This window comes from Herpailurus yagouaroundi, unplaced genomic scaffold (genome assembly GCF_014898765.1).
Source record: "Herpailurus yagouaroundi ecotype Mexico unplaced genomic scaffold, PumYag 182, whole genome shotgun sequence".
Lineage (NCBI taxonomy): Eukaryota > Metazoa > Chordata > Mammalia > Carnivora > Felidae > Herpailurus > Herpailurus yagouaroundi.
Window position 1 is genome coordinate 21,563,962 of NW_024412413.1, and position 18,271 is coordinate 21,582,232.

The window sequence follows — 18,271 nt, forward strand, 5'->3', positions numbered from 1 at the left end:
TGCTTGGTTGCTATACAACAGAAAGAATGGAATGGATGTTAGGGTGGCATTCTTCCATTTCCTCTGGAAGGACTGTTTCTTGTTCTCCAGTGTATATTCTCCAGTTTCAAGTTCATCATGGATACTCAATAAATATATATTGAATGAATAAATCAAATATTTTATGTATTTTTTTGTCTTTTTACCAGCGTTTCTTGTTTCCTTTCTCTAGTTCTTTCCTGTTCTGAAAACAGTGCTTTTATTTTTTGCCCTCTTAATCCTTTCCCTCCTGCTAATGACATGTAACTCATGTAATCATTCTGTATCCAAACAAAATCATTCTCCTTCTGCTATTCCTATCAAACTACTGTCCCATCACTTTCTTTCTTTCTTTCTTTCCTTTTCTTCATTGTCAGACTCCCACCATTTTCTTTTTCTTCATGGTCAGACTTCAAGAGAGTGGTTTGCTCTAGCTGCCTTTTCTGCCTCATTATTCACTGATACCTCAACTTCTTGGAAACAGAATTTTTCCTTATCACTCTGCTACTCTCTCAAATGTCACTAATGCATTTGTTTTGTTCCCAAATCCAGTGATCTTTTTTTTCTCAGTCCTAATTTTCCATGATTTCTTTGCTGCACCTAGTATTGTTGATGGTCCGTGCCTCTGGAAACAGTTCCCCTAATCTTGATGGTCCTTCTCCTTCTGCCTCTCTGATTGCTGTCTTTTGTCTTGGTTTGGTTTGATTTACTGATAATTCTTCCTCTTTTTAAATTTTCTGTGCCTTCCCCCATCTTTTTAATGTAGATATTTTCTAAGTTTCTACCTGTAACATCCTTTCTTATCTTTTCTAGCTTTGAACTTCAGCTCTCATGTTTATGCTAGATGTTTCCCACACTGTAAGACCTTACCTCTGTTGTCTTTTTCAGTCTTGAGTTTGTAACTGCCAGCTGAACATTTCTACTTGGATATCCTATACAGTATGTCAAAAACTGCCCATATTTTCTTCTCTGCCTACCTTTTTCTGCTCTATTCTCTGAATGGTGTTCCATTCTCTTAGTCATCTAGACTAAAAATTCAAAGAGTCTTTGACTTCTGTTCTTCTTCATTCATTGTATTTTCGGTCAGTTTTCCCTATTGGAACAATTAAGGGAAACCATCAGCTCTTTGAGATAAAGGGCTATGGCTTATTTTTATTTCCTGTCTCCAGCTCCTAGCATGGTGTCTGGTAGGTACATAGTAGGTGCTCAAAAGGTGTTGGTCAGATAGGTTGATTTCACCCATGTAATATCTCTATGGTTATTACTATTGTTTTGGCCCTAAATAATCTTTTCATCTTCATATCCCTTTCTTCTTTATTTTCTAGGCAAATTGTTACTTTCCTGCCTCTGTTGCTAATTTATTAAAACAGATATTTTCTGAATATCTACCATGTACCAGATGCTTTGCTAGAAACTGTAGAGAATTGAAAAATTGAAAAGTGCCCTTTCAGAACTTGAAGTCTAGTTGGGGAGAGAGACATCGAATAAGTAATTACACATATAACTATTTCACTGCAAGGCTGTTTAAAAAAAAAAAGCATTCATTCATTCATTCATTCATGGTCGAAAGGCATAATGTTAATGTCCAAGAAGGTAAAACAATCACCTCTGCAGCAGCAGGTCATTAACGACTGGTAATACATAGAAGTCAACAGCACCAGAGTTTAAAAAATTATCAACATAATTGAGGATCTCTCCACTATAGGATGGGGAGTTGTATTCACATTACCAACAATAGTCACTCCAAGAAATGCAAGCAGTCTCATCCACCCTCATTCAGGGGGTAGGTCAACTATATTTGTCATGTAGATCAGCTACATTGTCACTGGAGACTGGAATCCAGCCATCCTCTTGGATATGTAGAGGTTGACTGCACCTCCTGAGTAGACATCTGTCTAGGTGGCTTGATTGATGGCTTGATGGGCCAGATCATAGACCTGTTCCACCTCTAGGTCAGGAGGAACCCCGATCCATGACCTGATAAGCATACACAGAGCTAGAACCTACAGAGAAGGTGGATCCCAAGATCCAGTTTCCTTTACTGTTCACATAGTAGAGGCCAGGGCCTCTCTTATCCCAGCTACAGATTAGGGTGCCCATGGACAGTCCCATGCCTTTATACTGATATATCATCTTGACAGGCAGCTTGAAGGCAGCTGTTACTGAAATACATTCCTTGTTTTGAAGCTCATAGATTCAACATTGCTGAGCCAATAGGTGCTCCCAGAAGCTGCATGCTCAGCAGGTAGGGACTAGTCTCTATAACCTTCCTTACTGCCTGGGAGGCTATATAGGTACCCATTGTGGCCTGAGAGTCTGCTGCAACAGTGACTACATGTTGAAACTTGAAGGCCAGAGTGGTGGTTCCATTATAGCATTTGTATTCTTGGCTCTTTTAGGGTACTCCAGTGGGGCGTGGCCAGGCTCAGGCCATTCCTGGGACTCCCTCCCTTTTTTTTTTTTTTTTCCTACCATAATGCTGCATATTCTGTGCTGTTTTTTAAAACCCAACTCAAATGTCCTTTCTTTGGTGATGCCTTTCCTTATCTCAACTGGAATTCATTCTCCAACTTCTGATTGCACTTTATATCCTCTCATGATTCACCTCACTTTTTGCTTTGTATTATTATATGTGAATATTCTTTCTCTTACAAGTTATTTGAACAGTGTGGAATTTGAAACACTTAAAAAAATTTGTTTTTAAATGTTTTTATTTATTTTTGAGACAGAGAGAGAGAGAGAGAGCGAGCGAGCATGAGCAGGGGAGGGGCAGAGAGAGAGGGAGACATAGAATCCAAAGCAGGCTCCAGGCTCTGAGCTGTCACCACAGAGCCTGATGCAGGGCTTGAACTCATGGACTGTGAGATCATGACCTGAGCTGAAGTCGGGCGCTTAACTGACTGAGCCACCCAGGCACCCCAAATTTGAAACATTTTAAGTCACTCTTGAGTATCTCAGTATATTTCTTACAGCAAGTTGGATGAATTAAATAAGTTGTATTGGGGGTCAGTTTTCTCACGTGTTTAATCCAAGAATCACTTTTTATTTTTTTAGGAATTATTTAAATTTATTTGGCACACAGCTAGTTAGAAAATTAAATTCCAGTTAAGTTTGCCAATAATTATAACTTTTGGGTATTTACTGAATTTTAAACAGATGATTTTTTAAAAATTTACTACATAATCTCATTTTAATGTCCACAATAGACCTATCAACTAGATTTGGGAATTTTATTAATGTAGATTGCTGCAGTGTGGGGAGGACAGAAGAATACAATTTATTTTATTTTATTTTTTACATTTATTTAATTTTGAGAAACAGAGTGAGACACAATGTGAGCGGGGGAGGGGCAGAGAGAGAAGGAGACACAGAATCTGAAGCAGGCTCCAGGCTCTGAGCAAGCGGTCAGCACAGAGCCTGATGCGGGGCTTGAACCCACGAACTGTGAGATCATGACCTGAGCTGAAGTCAGACGCTCAACCGACTGTGCCACCCAGGCGCCCCCAGAAGAATACAATTTAAACATAACATATAATAAGAAAATATGAGTAGTCTTTTTTGAGACACAGTTCTTGAGTTTATCAATTTGGCTGAATTTGTCTGCTAGATTTTTTGCTTCTACATTTTGATAACCCACATCTAATTTTAGTTTCTTTATGGTATCCTGCTGATTTTCTCATATAGAAGTAGGGAGAACTCATTTATTTAGTGATGTTAATAATAACTGTGCTAACAATCAAGTATGCTATAAATTGTCATACTTGTAACATGCAATTCTGACTACATATAGTGTCTTTTCTTTTTGATTCTTGTAATAAAAACCATAGACAGTGGAAAGCATTGTTATGACTATGCCAAAGGGCATTAGTAGTTGCATGGAACTGACCCCTGCGAGGCTGTAACCTACAACTTTGATCTCATTAGCAGTATGTGATTACCATTCATCTAAATGCACTACATAGATGGACCAAATACAGTTCACATTTTCATTCTTTTACCTAACTCCAGACTATATAAATGTTGAGTCTCAAACAGATAGTTAAGGGATAATTATATTTTGATGTATATTTATAAAACTCAAACCTATGAGATTGTTTCATGTAAATTTGTAGGGCAGCAACATAAATTCTTTAAGTCCTGTTTACTTTCAGCTTCATGTAAATGGTTTGGATATCGTGTGTACCACCCAAACTTGGCACTAATGTAGTCATTAGTTTATTGCTGCTCTGCATACCTGCATTTTGACTGTCATGGTATTTGATATCACCAAGGGGCAAAGGAGGTCCAGTGGGAATGTTTTCTTTCTGTTTTATGTAGGTCATGGCACTTTTGCTTTCTGTACTGTTTCTGTGCCATTAGAATGGTGAACTGGTTTGCAGGATATTTAAACAATTTTTAATGAGGTACAGCATGTAGTGAAGTGAAGTACACAAATCTTGGGTACAGCTCTGTGAACCCAGGTCAAGATGGAGAACATTTCCAATACCCTAGAAGGCTGCCTTATACCCTTTCCCAGTCAATGGGCGGCACTTGAGAGGTAATTACTGTTGTGGCTTTTATCTTCATATTAGTTTTGACTTAGTTTGGTTTTGAAATTCATATAAATGGAATGCAATTATACTAACTAGCCTTTTTTGTTTAGCTTCTTTTACTGATTTTATTTCTGAGGTTCATGCATGCTGCTGCAAATTGTAGTAGTATTTTTTAATTGTTGTGTAGTTTTATTGTATAAATATACCACAATTTATCCATTCTACTGTTGGTGAACAACTGGATTGTTTCTAATTTTTGGTTCTTATGAATAGTGTTTCCATGATCATTCTTGCACACATGTTTTGGGTGTGTATGTGTATATACTTTTGTATATGTACATAGATATGCATTTTGTTTGGCATAAATGTAGAAGTAGAATTTCTGGGTTACAAAGTGGGCATAATTTTAGTTTTGCCAAATGCTGCCATATAGTTTTCCAGAAAACTTTTTTACAAATTTACACTTTAAAGCAGCAATGTAGGAAAGTGTCAGTACTCCACATCTTTGCCTACATTTGATACTGTCAACCTTTTGAATTTTTATTCTGGTGGGTGTGTCGTCATATCTCGTGTTTTAATTTGTATTTTCCCTGATGAATGATGATGTGGAGCACCTTTTCATATGCTTATTGGCCATTTGGATATCATCTTTTATGAAGTGCCATGTCATACCTGTTTCAGTTATTTATTGTTGCTTAAGTAAAAACGGTTAATTATTATTTTTTACAACTCTATGGGTTGACTTGGAGGTTCCTTAACTGGTTTTGTCTGAGCTGTCTTATGCAGCTGCAGAGCTAGGGGTGGTCTCTTTGGGTTGGAAGGCCCAAGGTGGCCTTACTCCCTTGTCTGTCAGTTGTGTTGGCTTTGGCTAGGGCACCTTGTTTTTGTTTTTTGTTTTTTCCTATGACTTCTCATACTCTGGTAAGGAGTAGGGCTTCCTTATATGGTAGAATAGCGTTCTAAGAGGGTAAAAGTGGAAGGTGCAAGATCTCTTAAGACCTAGTCTTGGAAGTTATATAACCTCACTTCCACCATATTTTTTTTTTGATTAATGTGAGTTATGACCAGCCCACATTGGAGGAGCAGCTATGCCACATTGCAAAGGGGCAAATATACCGGGATAGGAATATTTGTAGCTATATTTTACCACTTTTTCACAAAGTTTTTGATTATTTTTTATTGGATTATCTTATTGATTTATGGGAGTGTTTTATATATTCTGGACACCAGTCCTTTGGCAGATAGGTGTATTGTGAATATCTTCTACCTATCAGTAGTTTGGTTTTCTGTTTTTTCATAATGTCTCTTGATGTATAGAAGTTTTTAATTTTAATAAAATCCAATCTGCTAGTCTTTAATTTCATGGTAGTACTTGGTGTCTAATTTCACTAGAGCTTTAATAATTAATTTTAAATAATAGTGCTTCTAGGACAAGAAAAAGAATTATTATCTATAAAGCCATTTATTTTTTTCCCACTTATTTATTAAATTAGTAAACTATTGTAGGGTATTCATCAGGAAGTCAAGTACTTTTGAAATGTGTATTTAATGGAAAATTGAGAGTCTGTTAGTTTCATGGCTATTAATGAAAGTTCGTATGTTTGGGGTAGGTTTTTTATTTGATTACCTCATTCTGGGATGTAGACCTGGTTTAAATAGTAGATCTCAAAACAAATTTGAATCAGATATTTTCAAATTCCTTTGAACAGGCATAGAACTAGACTTATAAACAAAATCCTGTGCCCGTGGGAGCCAGGCATTACCTATTCTTTAATTTTTAGGTAGCCTTTAAATTTTAATGTTTAGTCCTTTTTTAAAAAGTTTATTTATTTTGAGAAAGAGAGAGTGTGAGCGGGAGGGGTGTGCAGAGAGAGGGAGAGAGTTCTAAGCAGGCTCTGCACTGTCAGCATGGAGTCCAATGTGGGGCTTAAATCCATGAATCATGAGATCATGGTCTGAGTCAAAACCAAGAGTTGGACACTTAACCAGCTGAATGATCCAGGCACCCCAGTGTTTAATCCTTTTAATAAAACTTTTTCTAGGAAAAGCTATCTCACTGAAATTCTTCCTTCAGAGAGGTCTTCCCCTCCCCATTCTCCTACAGTAGATTATTTGTACCTACCTATATTACTAACTTATTCTATTTTGTCTTGTTTGCTATTAGTTATTTCTAGTTTTTCTACCCTATAATAGTGTTATTCATGTAATACTTAACAAAATTATATGAGTGCTTATCATATACACTGAGTATTGGCATCACATTGGTTAATGAGAGAGATGTGATTCCTACCTGTAGAGGATGTAGAGTCTACAAGAGATAATGTAAATAAATTTGTAGCATAGCAAGTACTGTAACAGGGAAAGTAAAGAATGTTATAAGAATGCTTAGAAGGGTTCCCTACCCTATACTTGGTGTTAAAGGGAATACTTTTTGGAGGAAGTGACATCTCAGGTAAGACCACTCACCAGTTAAGCAATAAGGTAAATGGACTGGATCATTCAGGACCATGCAAATTTTATAAAAGGAACTTGACTTCTTTCCAAGAATAATGGGAAGCCACTGAAAGAGAGTGACATCATCATTCTTGTTTTGCTTACTATTGTTGTATGAGAAATTATGTAAAACTTAGAAGTTTAAAATGACTATTTTATATTGCTCATGTTTTTGTAGGTCAGTAATTTGTTAGTGGACAGTAATCTGTGTGCTGGGTGTTCCTCATTTAAGGCTTTGTCACTTAGTTGCAGTCAGATGTCAGTTGGTGCTAAAGCCATGTAAAGATGTAAGTGGGCTGGATTTCTGATCTGGCTCACTCACATGGCTGGTAGTTGATCCTGGCTGTTGATGGACTATCAGTTTTGCTACTGACCAGATTCCCTACATGTGGCCTCTTCAGCATGATGTTTTTGGGGTAGTCAAGACTTTTTACATGGTGGCAGGCTTTGCTCAGAGCAAATGTCTCAAGAGAATCAAACAAAAGCTTCATGGGCTTTTCTGACCAAACTTGGAAGTCGTAATAGTGTCATTTCTGCTGCATTTTATTGTTAAAAGCTAGTCATTAAAATTGAGCTGGCTTCAAGGGGAATGGACATAGACTACACCTCTCGATGGGAGAGGTGTCAAAGAGGTGTTTAAAAGATACAGACATGTTTTAAAACCATCATGTCTTTCCACTGGCTACAGATTATTTATAATTCTCTCAAATGCAAAATTTATTCCCTCCAAAGTCCTCTTCCATCTTAAAGGATTATTTATTCTGGCATGAGCTCAGGATCCTCTTATCTAAATCAACTCTATGTGCGCATGAGTCTCCCAATGTGCCATCTTTCATATATGGTTTTTTTGATATGAAGACCTGTGAACCAGAAAGATGTTGTCTGTTCCCCACAGTAGTGATTTAGCGGTGGGACAACCACAGTAGACACCCCCATTCTAAAACGGGGGAAATGAGAGGTACAACATAGTAATCATGAGACCATTGCGATTTTGAAATCCAGCTGCGAAGATGTTGCCAGTTTTGTGATTAGTGTTCAGTACTTCCCGTGAGAAACTGTTCTCCACTGGGGCACCGGGGTGGCTCAGTTGGTTAAGTGTCTGACTTTAGCTCAGGTCATGATCTCATGGTTCGTGGGTTCATGCCCTGTGTCTGTGTCTGTCTGTGCTGACAGCTTCAGTTTCTGTGTCTCTCTCTTCTCTCCATCCCTCCCCTGCTCGCACTCTGTTTCTCTCCCTTTCAAAAATAAACAAACATTAAAAAAAAAAAAAAGAAAATGGTTCTCCATTGCTCTTGGTTCTGCCATTTGGGTTCTTGATGCTTGGTTTTGAATCATTCTTTCATTTCCTTCAGAAATGCTATATGTCCACATTTGGGTAGCTTTCTTGGCCTGCTTCCTACCTTTAGAAGTTTGGGTATCCAAAGGCTTCTTTTCATTTTGTACTTCATCTATTTAAGTTTCAGCTGGGAATACCTTTGTTAATACAGTTCCCATAAGAGGTTTTTGCTTTTTTGGTGGATTTAAGTGGAGTCTACTCCATTAGGTAAAAGTCACAACCTCTTCAAGCCAGGCTGTCTTTATCTTGGGTTACTTGTGAGGCTGCTACGGGACATGGCCAATGCTACATGTTTTTGATTTTTGTTACATCACTTTTATACTAACCTTTTTTCTGGTTGCTATTGCTGTCTACCTACCAAATTACCTAAAACAATTATTTAAAGTAACATTTTGTTTGACTCACATTTTTGTGGTCAGGTAGTTGCAGTCAGATGTTGCCTATGGTTATCTGTATGGTTGTGGTCATTTGAAGGCTCAGCTGGATTAGTTGACCAAGATGACTTAAATAGCTGGCAGATGATGTTGGACAGTTGCTCAGCTGAGCAGTGCTTATATATGTTCTCTCCAATGTGGCAATGTCAGAGTACCTGGATTTCTTATGGGACTCTAGAGCGAGTGTCTCAAAAGACTCAGAAAGAAGCTGTGTGGCTTTTTCTGACCTTGTCTCAGAAATCATACAGTGTCACCGCTGCTGCATTCTCATGGTTATAAGCAACCTATTAAGGCTGACCCAGATTCAAGGGGAGAGCACATAGATCCTACTTCTCAATGGGAGGAGTTTGAAAGAATTTGCAGATATGTTTTAAAACATGTTAATTCCACAGTTACCATAATCATAGCATAAACTTATTGAAAGGTGACAATGTATCAGACATTTTGATGAGTATTTTACGTGAATTCCCTTATTTACTTTTTACCACAACCTTACGATTTTTTTCTTTTTACGATTTTATAACCATTTTGTAGATAAGGAAATAGAAGTTGGAGAGGTTAAAGGACTTGCTCAGGATCACACAGCTAATAAATTATAGACTCTAGAGTCACACTAAGTTCTCTGTGACCCAAGTCCACAGGCTTAAGCATTGCTAAATTGGCAAATTACTGTAAGTAGAACAGAACTATGTTTTAGGTAGCTTGTTCCTGGAAGCAGGAAGACTAGTTAGGAAGCTATTACTACCATCGGGTGCTTATTTTATCTATTTTTATACAAGGTAAGCAATAGAAGGGATGGAAAAAAGTGGGAGAGGGAAGGTATGTATTATTAAATATTTGTAGGAAAGATACAACATTTTTAGGTCAGATAATTTTTGTGGGTATAATGATTTTCAATAACTATTTGTTGTTGGTTAATATTACTGACCATCTTCACCCTTCTTCATTTCTCGTCTACCATAGTGTTCATTCAAGGAGTCACACAGATCCCTAGGTCTGCTGTATAACTAGTATATGATCTTGGTAATTTAAAGATAGAATAAAAATTGTTAGGCAGATTTTTCAGCCACTTATTAGACTTGAGAAAAATTTGAGAATTATTCTCAGGAGTTGACAGACTATAGCTTATAGTTTAAATCTAGCCTGTAGCGTGCTTTTTGTAAATAAAGTTATACTGGAACACAGCCATATCCATTAATTTACATATTCTCTAAGACTCTTTTTATGCCATGATGTTGCATAGCTCTAGCAGAGACTATGTGGCCCCATGATACTTAAAATATTTACTACCTGGTGCTTTACAGAAAAAAGTTGTAGACCCTTGTTCTGTATAATGCAAAACCTATTTAGTTCACTCTCTTGAATATGTGGGGTGCTTAGTGCGGGTCAGGGCATAGTTGTGAGACAGAATGGCCATGTATATCATTGTATATCTTAGTAGCAGAGATCAGTGATTAAGTCAATTATTGGTGCATATCACGGGTCTAAAAAAGCAAAGGTTCAGAGGCCTCTAGAAAGTATTCCAGCAAATATGATAGAACTGTCATTTTAGGCTGAGTTCAGTTACTCTACTTGTTTTGTACTGTGGACTGGATTTACATGAGTGTGGTTTACCAGGTTACTAATCACTACAAGTAGTAGGTGAGAGACCCATATGTGACTCTTGCCCTTCACTAAGGTGAGAATAACTATCTGTAGGTTATTCTTTATTTACTCTACTTAAAATTTTTTATTTTAGAAAGCCTTACAGATATTTTCATTTTGGTTTGTTTTTGGCCTCTCTTTGCTGGTTTTTAACAGTGTTACATTTAGTGCCTCATTATATCTAGGAGATACATTGGTTTACATTACTGTGCATTTGATTTAATCTCATGCCCTATTTAGGACATTGTTGTTTAAGCCGTAGGACTGACCTAGATGTTTGCAAGCAGAGCACTCAGAGAGAGATACCTTGAGGCACTGTGGAAGTACGCAGATCAGGTTATGCTTTGCACACTCATCTCTGGTTGTGTCCTCAGGCTTTATTTAGAGTAAATGTATATTCTTTCTAATTATTTTGTTTTTATTTGCTGCAATTTGGAAATGTGATTATGCATTTACTAACGTTATAGGAATGGTTTTCTCAGACAACCAGAATGTTTTATCTACCTGAAGTGTCAGTGAAAGTACTTCTTAAGTGTTAATGATTTACAAAAAAAGCCTGTGTGTGTGTATATAATTGAAAGAAGTAAATAACTCTCTTAAATATATAAAGTTAATTTTATTAGCTGACCATTTGGAAATAGGTTATTGATTCACTTTTGCTATACACAGAAAAATGAAATGATAGAATGTAGTGAATCTCCTTTTGTAAAGGCAAAAACTACTCTAAGCATATATTTTGTCACGCATTTTGTGTTTTACAATAAGTAACTAACTTTACTCTTTAAAAAGTGAGCATTAGGGTCGCCTGGGTGGCTCCATTGGTAGAGCATCTGACTCTTGATTTTGTCTCAGGTATGATCTCATGGTTTGTGGGTTTGAGCCCCATGTTGGGCTCTGCGCTGACAGTGCAGAGCCTGCTTGGGATTCTCTCTCCCCCTCTCTCTGCTCTTCCCTAGTGTGTGTGCGCATGCTCGTTCTCGCTCGCTCTCTCTCGCAAAATAAACATTTTTAAAAAGTAAGTGTTAAATAAGTACAGTGACGGTTGAGTACTTTTCCTTCTTCTCACTGTTAAAAAATCTTGTTAATTGTTTTTAGTGACATTTATTGTCCTGATAAAATTGTGCTAATCTGTGACTTGTACTCTTTGTGAAAAAAATTTGTGCTACAGTGAGCCTGTGATGATGGGACTTCTGAAAAAGTGATAGTAAGAACCTTCACATGGTAGTAGGCTTACTTTCTCTATGTAAAATGAATGCATGTCCCCAAACAGGGCCTCATTTCATTTAAGAAAAGGTGGTTTAAAAAAACAGAGCTAAATATGTGAGGTGATGGATATGTAATAAATTTGATTGTAGGAATCCTTTTATCATCATGTTGTTCACTTTAAATAGCTTACATTTTGTCAGTTATACTTCAATAAAACAAAAAAATATAAGCAAAGATGGCTTTTAGACAAGAAAGAAAATAGCTACATTTTACTAGGAGCTATATGTTTTTACTATTTGCGTAAGTGGGAATGAGAGTTTTTTCTACACCTTAAGCTGGTCATCTCTACCAGGCTCTGTGGTGCCCTTTGACCCTTCACATTTGACATTCATACTTAATAGGCCTGTTGGCTCATTCTGATGATTTAGTCAGGAAATGGAAGCTGGTTGCTGTCTGAGAATAGCAGCTGATCTTTACTTTTTGAACTGTTAATTGGGTAATCAGCCTGGTCCTTTTGGCAACATTGGCAACAAATTGGAGTTTGCTTTTTACAAGAGTGCGACTGTGTAACTGATTCTACTTTTCGGTTTCATTTTACCAGTGGTGACTTGATATTTAGGATACTTGCCTCTTATGTGAGCAATTTGAATAAGAATGAAGATATATTAGTTTATCTATTGCTCTGTAACAATATTACCATAAACTTAGTCCCTTTAAACAACATGCATTTATTGTCCCACATTTTCTGTGGGCCCTCTACTGGACTCACAAAGCTTGAATCAAGGTGTTTGCCAAGGCGTAGTTCTCAGCTGAGGCTTGACTGGGAAAGGAACAGTTTCCGAGTTTACTCAGGTTGTTGGCAGAATGTAGTTCGTTTTTATTGTAGGACTCAAGGCTTTAGTTTCTTGCTGGCTGTCAGCCAGAGGTCGGCTTCAGCTCCTAGCACTAGCCTCCTGTAGTTCCCGGTCACGTGGCATTCTGACCATGGCCACTTGTTTCCTCAAAGCCAGCAAAGGAGAGTCTCCATCAAGGTGGGTGCTACCTACAATGGTATGTAACATAATCACATACTAAGTGCAGATAATCATGTGCATTCTGTCATTTTTACCAAATTCTTTTGGCTACAAACAAGGTACAGGCCCTGCCCACACTCAAGGGGAGAGGGTCATACAAGGACGGGAATACAAGAAGTTGGGGATCATGGGGATCACCTAAAGGGTCTGTCTGCTACAGAAGGGAAAGGAAAATTGGGTTTTCTTTTCACTTACTATAAATAACTTGAGGGCAGGATTCATGTTTGATTCTTCCTGTAATTTTTCCTCTCCACTATCATCCACCTACTAGACAGTGTCTTACACTTAGTAGGGACTCATTTGGTATTTGTTGGCTTAATTACTTAACGCTATGAAACTGCTACTAAAAAAAGCTGAAACTCTTGTACTTGATCTGACAATCTGTTTGCAAATTGAAAGCCATTGTGTATAAGCCAAGACTATTAAAATGTTAATTATTGCTAGCAGTGTGTGACATTTTATCATCTCTACCATCAAACAGTAATTTTTAAATTTTTTTAATTATTTTTTTAAACAGTAATTTGTAATAAATACTCCTTTTCTTGGAAGAAGACATACTAGTGCTCTGGTTAAAATTGGAGAATACACAGGCTCCAGACTGGCTCAGTTGGTAGAGCATGTGACTCTTGATCTCAAGAGTCGTGAGTTCTGGCCCCACATTGGGTATAAAGTTTACCTAAAAAAAATTAAATAAAAAAATGGAGAATACAGATCACCTTGTTAAATTAGTATAGCAGTGGTAGTGGCTGTCTGAGAAGATCTAGAATCTTGTTATGAGAGACTAATAGTTATATAAGGAGGCCTTCTTTTCATGGTGTTCTACTTCTTTGTCTATCAGCATATTTGCCTTTTAAATCTAAATAAACCTTTTCATTTTGTCTATGAGAAAAATATAAGCTGCCAGATCAAAGAAGTCAGTATTTCTAACTCTAAGGCTTGTGCTCATAAAGAATCACATTCAGCATTGTAGAGATATTAATTACGTATATACTTAATGATCCATATTGCCCTAGAACATAGAACTAACATTTTGCATATTAGCAATTCTTTCTTGGATAGGTAAGATGGAATACCTAAAATTGCCTTGATTTTAGCATTTTAGTTAGGTAGCATGAACTAACACGAGACAAGGGAAATAAAAGCCAATAATGGGAAAATATACAACAAAGACTCTAGGTTTTTGTGGAGTCAGGCAAGTCCTTAATAAATTCAGTATTAATCTAATGGTAACAGAGAAGCCAGCCAGGAATCACTGCATTCAGAGGTAGGAATAGTTCATATTGAATTAAAGACTGAGAGAGGAATGGATATTCCAGTTAGTAAAATGGCTATATAAGAAGTGACTACCATCAACAAAGAATAGACAGTTACCAAATGCGGGAAGATTCTTGGTTGCAACTGTGATTATGTATACACGTTTTACAAGCAGCAGTATCTTTGGGAACAGAAAAATAGCAGGGAAAATTAGCTGGATTTTGGTGTATAGCCCTAGAGAAATTTTATTCTCAGCTTCTGTTACCATCTGTGTTAGGCAGAATTCTAAGATGTTCCCGAAGATTCTTACTCTCTGATGTACACGTCAAGTATAATCCCCTTCTCTTGAGTTGCTTCTGTATAATCTTCTTTGTGTGCTGGCACACTTGTGAATATGTGAATATGATGAATTATCACACCTGTGATCAGGTTACAAATCAGTTGACTTTAATCAAAAAGGATATTATTATTATTTGAGAATGGAGTCAGTCTCAACCCTGCAAGAAACTAAAATCTGCCCACAACCAGTGATCCTGGAGGAGGACCCCACAGTTTAGATGAAACCATAGCCCTGGCAGATACTTTGATTTCAGCCTAATGAGTTCCTGAGCAGAGCACCAAGCTAACATGGACTCCTGACCACAGAAACCATGAGATGATAAATTTATGTTGATTTAAGGCTCTAATTATATGGTAATTTGTTATGCAGCCATTTAGAAAAAGAATATGGCACCTTCTATGTGACTTAAGTTTCTAAAGGAGTACGTTCCTAAACGTACGTTCTAAAGGAGTACGTTCCATGCCCCATCCTTTCCCAACGTTGTGTCTATACTCAGTTATTTTCTTTCCTGGAATGATTTCTGTTATATATCTATTCTACCCATCATTTAAAGCCCATCTCACATACCATCTCCTTGTTGACAGTTTCCTCATTTCCATAGATGAATCATTTTTTTGTCCTCTGAATCTCCAGTATACTTTGTATCTTTTTCATGTAACTTACATATTTTACCTTCATTGGAGTTATTTGTATTCATGGTTTATGCTTTTTATTTTAAATTTGCTTATTGAATTGAACGTGCATACATTCAAATATTCCATAAGATGAAAGAATATATAATGAAGAGTTAGTGTTCTTAGCCCAATTCACTGGTCCCTCAGGCCTCTGGTCCAGAGGCAACTTCTTTTCAGTTTTAAGTGTATTCTCTATAAAGGTTCTATACATAGGCAAGCATATATGTTTACATGCTCTTCCTCCTTTATATATACATTCTTTTCTCCCATTGTGAGATATATGAAGAATCCATGACTTTTCCTTCTTGTATTAATCTCCTGAGGCAACTAAGTATTTAAGACTTACTGAATTTATTCTTTCCCACCAAACCTTTCATTGATGTTACCTATATTAACTCTAATCTCATTTTGACAGACTCTTTGATTAAAATGCTTTTGTTAGTAGGGTCCAAAACCTTTCTGAACATTTCATTGTTTAGGTTGAATGCCGTATATCACAAAATGCCAAAGGCTTATAACTGTAAAACATATTTACTGGATTAGAATCACATGGAAAAATATTTCTGAATTGGATATTAATATTAGCAGGTGCATCCTTTCTATCCTCTCTGATAATCCCTTTGCTACTCTCTTGGCAGAGTGTGTGAAGTGTCTTAATGGGGATGGGTTTGGGAATACTGCAATAGAATAAAGGGTTTTCAATTTATATATGAATTTCAGTTCTTTGAACTGAACTTGAGATATTATATTTATTACTTGTTCTCAGGATGCTGTTGGGAAAGTGAAGCTGCTAACATTTCCTGAAATTCTATAAAATGAAAACATAGACTACCTAACCTTTGTGATCTGTGTGCATGATTCTGGGGCCTTGTATTTTGTTAAAGCTTTTAGTAACTTGTTTACCTCTCAGCATCTCGTTGTTTCAGTTGCCTTATTAAAAGTATTGACTACTTCCAAGCTTGCTTTTTTTCTCTTACCCATTCTCAGAGTATCTGATTCTCTTTCCTTTTGGTGAAATTAGAATGAATGAGAAAGAAGTGATCCCGAGAGTGCACAAACCCTTCGTGACTAAGTTCTTATCAAGTTTATTTTTGAAGTGCATATGTGTGTTTGCTTCTTTCTCTTTTATGTTCTCTTTAGTCACAGTTGTGCTGCTTAGCACATCATTCAGGAAAATATATAGGGATTGAGATTAGAGAAATCAGCCATTAAAACCATTGTTACCAACTTTATAAAATAGCAGATGGTTACAGACTTTGAATTCAGTTGAATTGAGTACTGAAGGTTGTGTGTTTATTTGAATTTTAGTTATCCAAGCCACCATCTTTCCTATTGCATAAGATGACATTGATCTTGTTGAGGAGGAAATTCAGGGCCAGTTTATTTTTGATATGACCTGTGTATTAATAACCACTTCATAATTAAGTGCTTTTTCTGTAACAGGGATTCTATGTTATATAAGAAGATAGTAGATTTCAGCTTTTATCCGACTCACTAAAAGCACACTAAATTTAAAACTTTAAGTACTGAGAAGATATTGATGTCTTCATTTTGTAAATATGTATATTTTTCCGGAAAGATTCAGAGATTATGGAATTTTTATAGTATTTTTTGTTATGGTATTTTTATATAGCATTTTTAATACGATCTCATAGTATTCTTCAGGGAACATAGAGCTCATCATGGTTTCTAATTGTGCTTTCTGATTTGGTAAGTTCCTTATAAATACAAGCAAAGAGAGATTCGTTTTGAGTAAATTTTGCATTTGAAGAGCCTCAGTGTTAATGATGTTTTTAGGGCAAATACTGAATACATTTAGTTTTTTGAAAAATATCAATTTATGGAAAACAGATTGTATAAAATACTTGAAGTTAGTTTGGTTGTGTTTAATTCAATTATATAAATTTCCATAATGATTTGCACACAGGGATTTACTGTGTCTTCTCTGGTTGCAGTTGCCTGGAACCTGATTCAAACCAGTTTAGAACAAAAGGGAATTTATTGACTGCTATAACTGAGACAGAGAGAGGCAGGGTAAGGCTAAGCTTCAGGAGTGAATGGGACAGGGGAATTGGGTATCATCAGTGGGGCTCTTTTTCACAGCTTTTGCATTTACGTCGGTGTGTTTGCTTCATGCTCTTAAAATTCTGCATTCTAGTTCTAATCTAATGCTGATTCCTGCACATGGCTGCTAGCAGACAAGGACTTCAATCAACTCTCTTCAGTTTCTAAAGAAAAAAAAAATATCTCCTATACATGTAAGGCTTCTGATTGGCCCAGCTTTGATCAGATGTTCCTCCTCCGCACCAGCCAAACAACTGTGGCCTGGAGAGTTGGCAGTCTTTTCAAGAAGATGCCAGCTCATATTCTAACTACATAATTACAGAGATGGGGTAGGAATATTTTTCAGAAGGTAGTGGGATGGCAAGGATGGAGAAGAGGAAAAGAGGAGTTAATACCTTTCAAATGTAGTAGCTGCTTAGGGGAAGGCTTTCACGGGGAAGTGGGCAATAGGGAGATCACTGAAGGTGTTCTACAGAGAAATAGAACCAACACGCACACACACATGTGCACACACACACAGAGAGAGAGAGAGAGAGAGAGAGAGAGAGAGAGAGAGAGAGAGAGATGGATTGATTTGTAATAAGGAATTATTTTATCATTATGGTGTCTGACAAGTTCCAAGATCTGCAGGGTGAGTTTGAAGTAGTTTACCTTTTTCTCAATGGGCTGATTAGCCTGTCCCTTCAGGATACTCTTGACAAAGCTTAACATTGAACCATTGGACACAGTTTTTTGGCTTGGGATTCCTAGACCATGTGTGAAAACCTTTTCGTTTTTCCCAGGACCCAGGCTGAGGCAAGGGTTTTTTTGTTTTTTGTTTTGTTTTTTTCGTTTCCCCATATTCTGGTGTGGCAGTGATACCCGAGCAGGTAACCCTTTGAAGGTACCAGCTTTCTGCAGAGATTTGGTTCTTATCTAGTCAAAAGCTGTAAAAACCTATGCCCACTGGTTACCTAACTGGAAAACCTCCCCAAGGTAACCATAGGTAAACTCTCAAGTTCATTACTCTGGTTACCAATTGCATCTTTGTTCTTGACCCCTAGGGATTTCAGCTACACTCTTGTGAGCTCCTGGCTCCTAGTTTTATATTCATATAGGGTTTTATTTATTTTCTTTGTCATATTTCTGTTTCAGTGTAAGCCTTTCTCCAGCTACCCTCCTACCTTTTGTCATGACCATCGATGGTATTTATTCTAGGTGCTG

At 37.0% G+C, this 18,271-nt stretch overlaps 1 pseudogene; it reads right to left on the reverse strand.

The window, feature by feature from the left end:
- Positions 1-1,369: 1,369 nt before the first annotated feature.
- LOC121040045 (proteasome subunit beta type-5-like) overlaps positions 1,370-18,271 on the reverse strand; it is a 45,628-nt pseudogene continuing 28,726 nt past the window's right edge.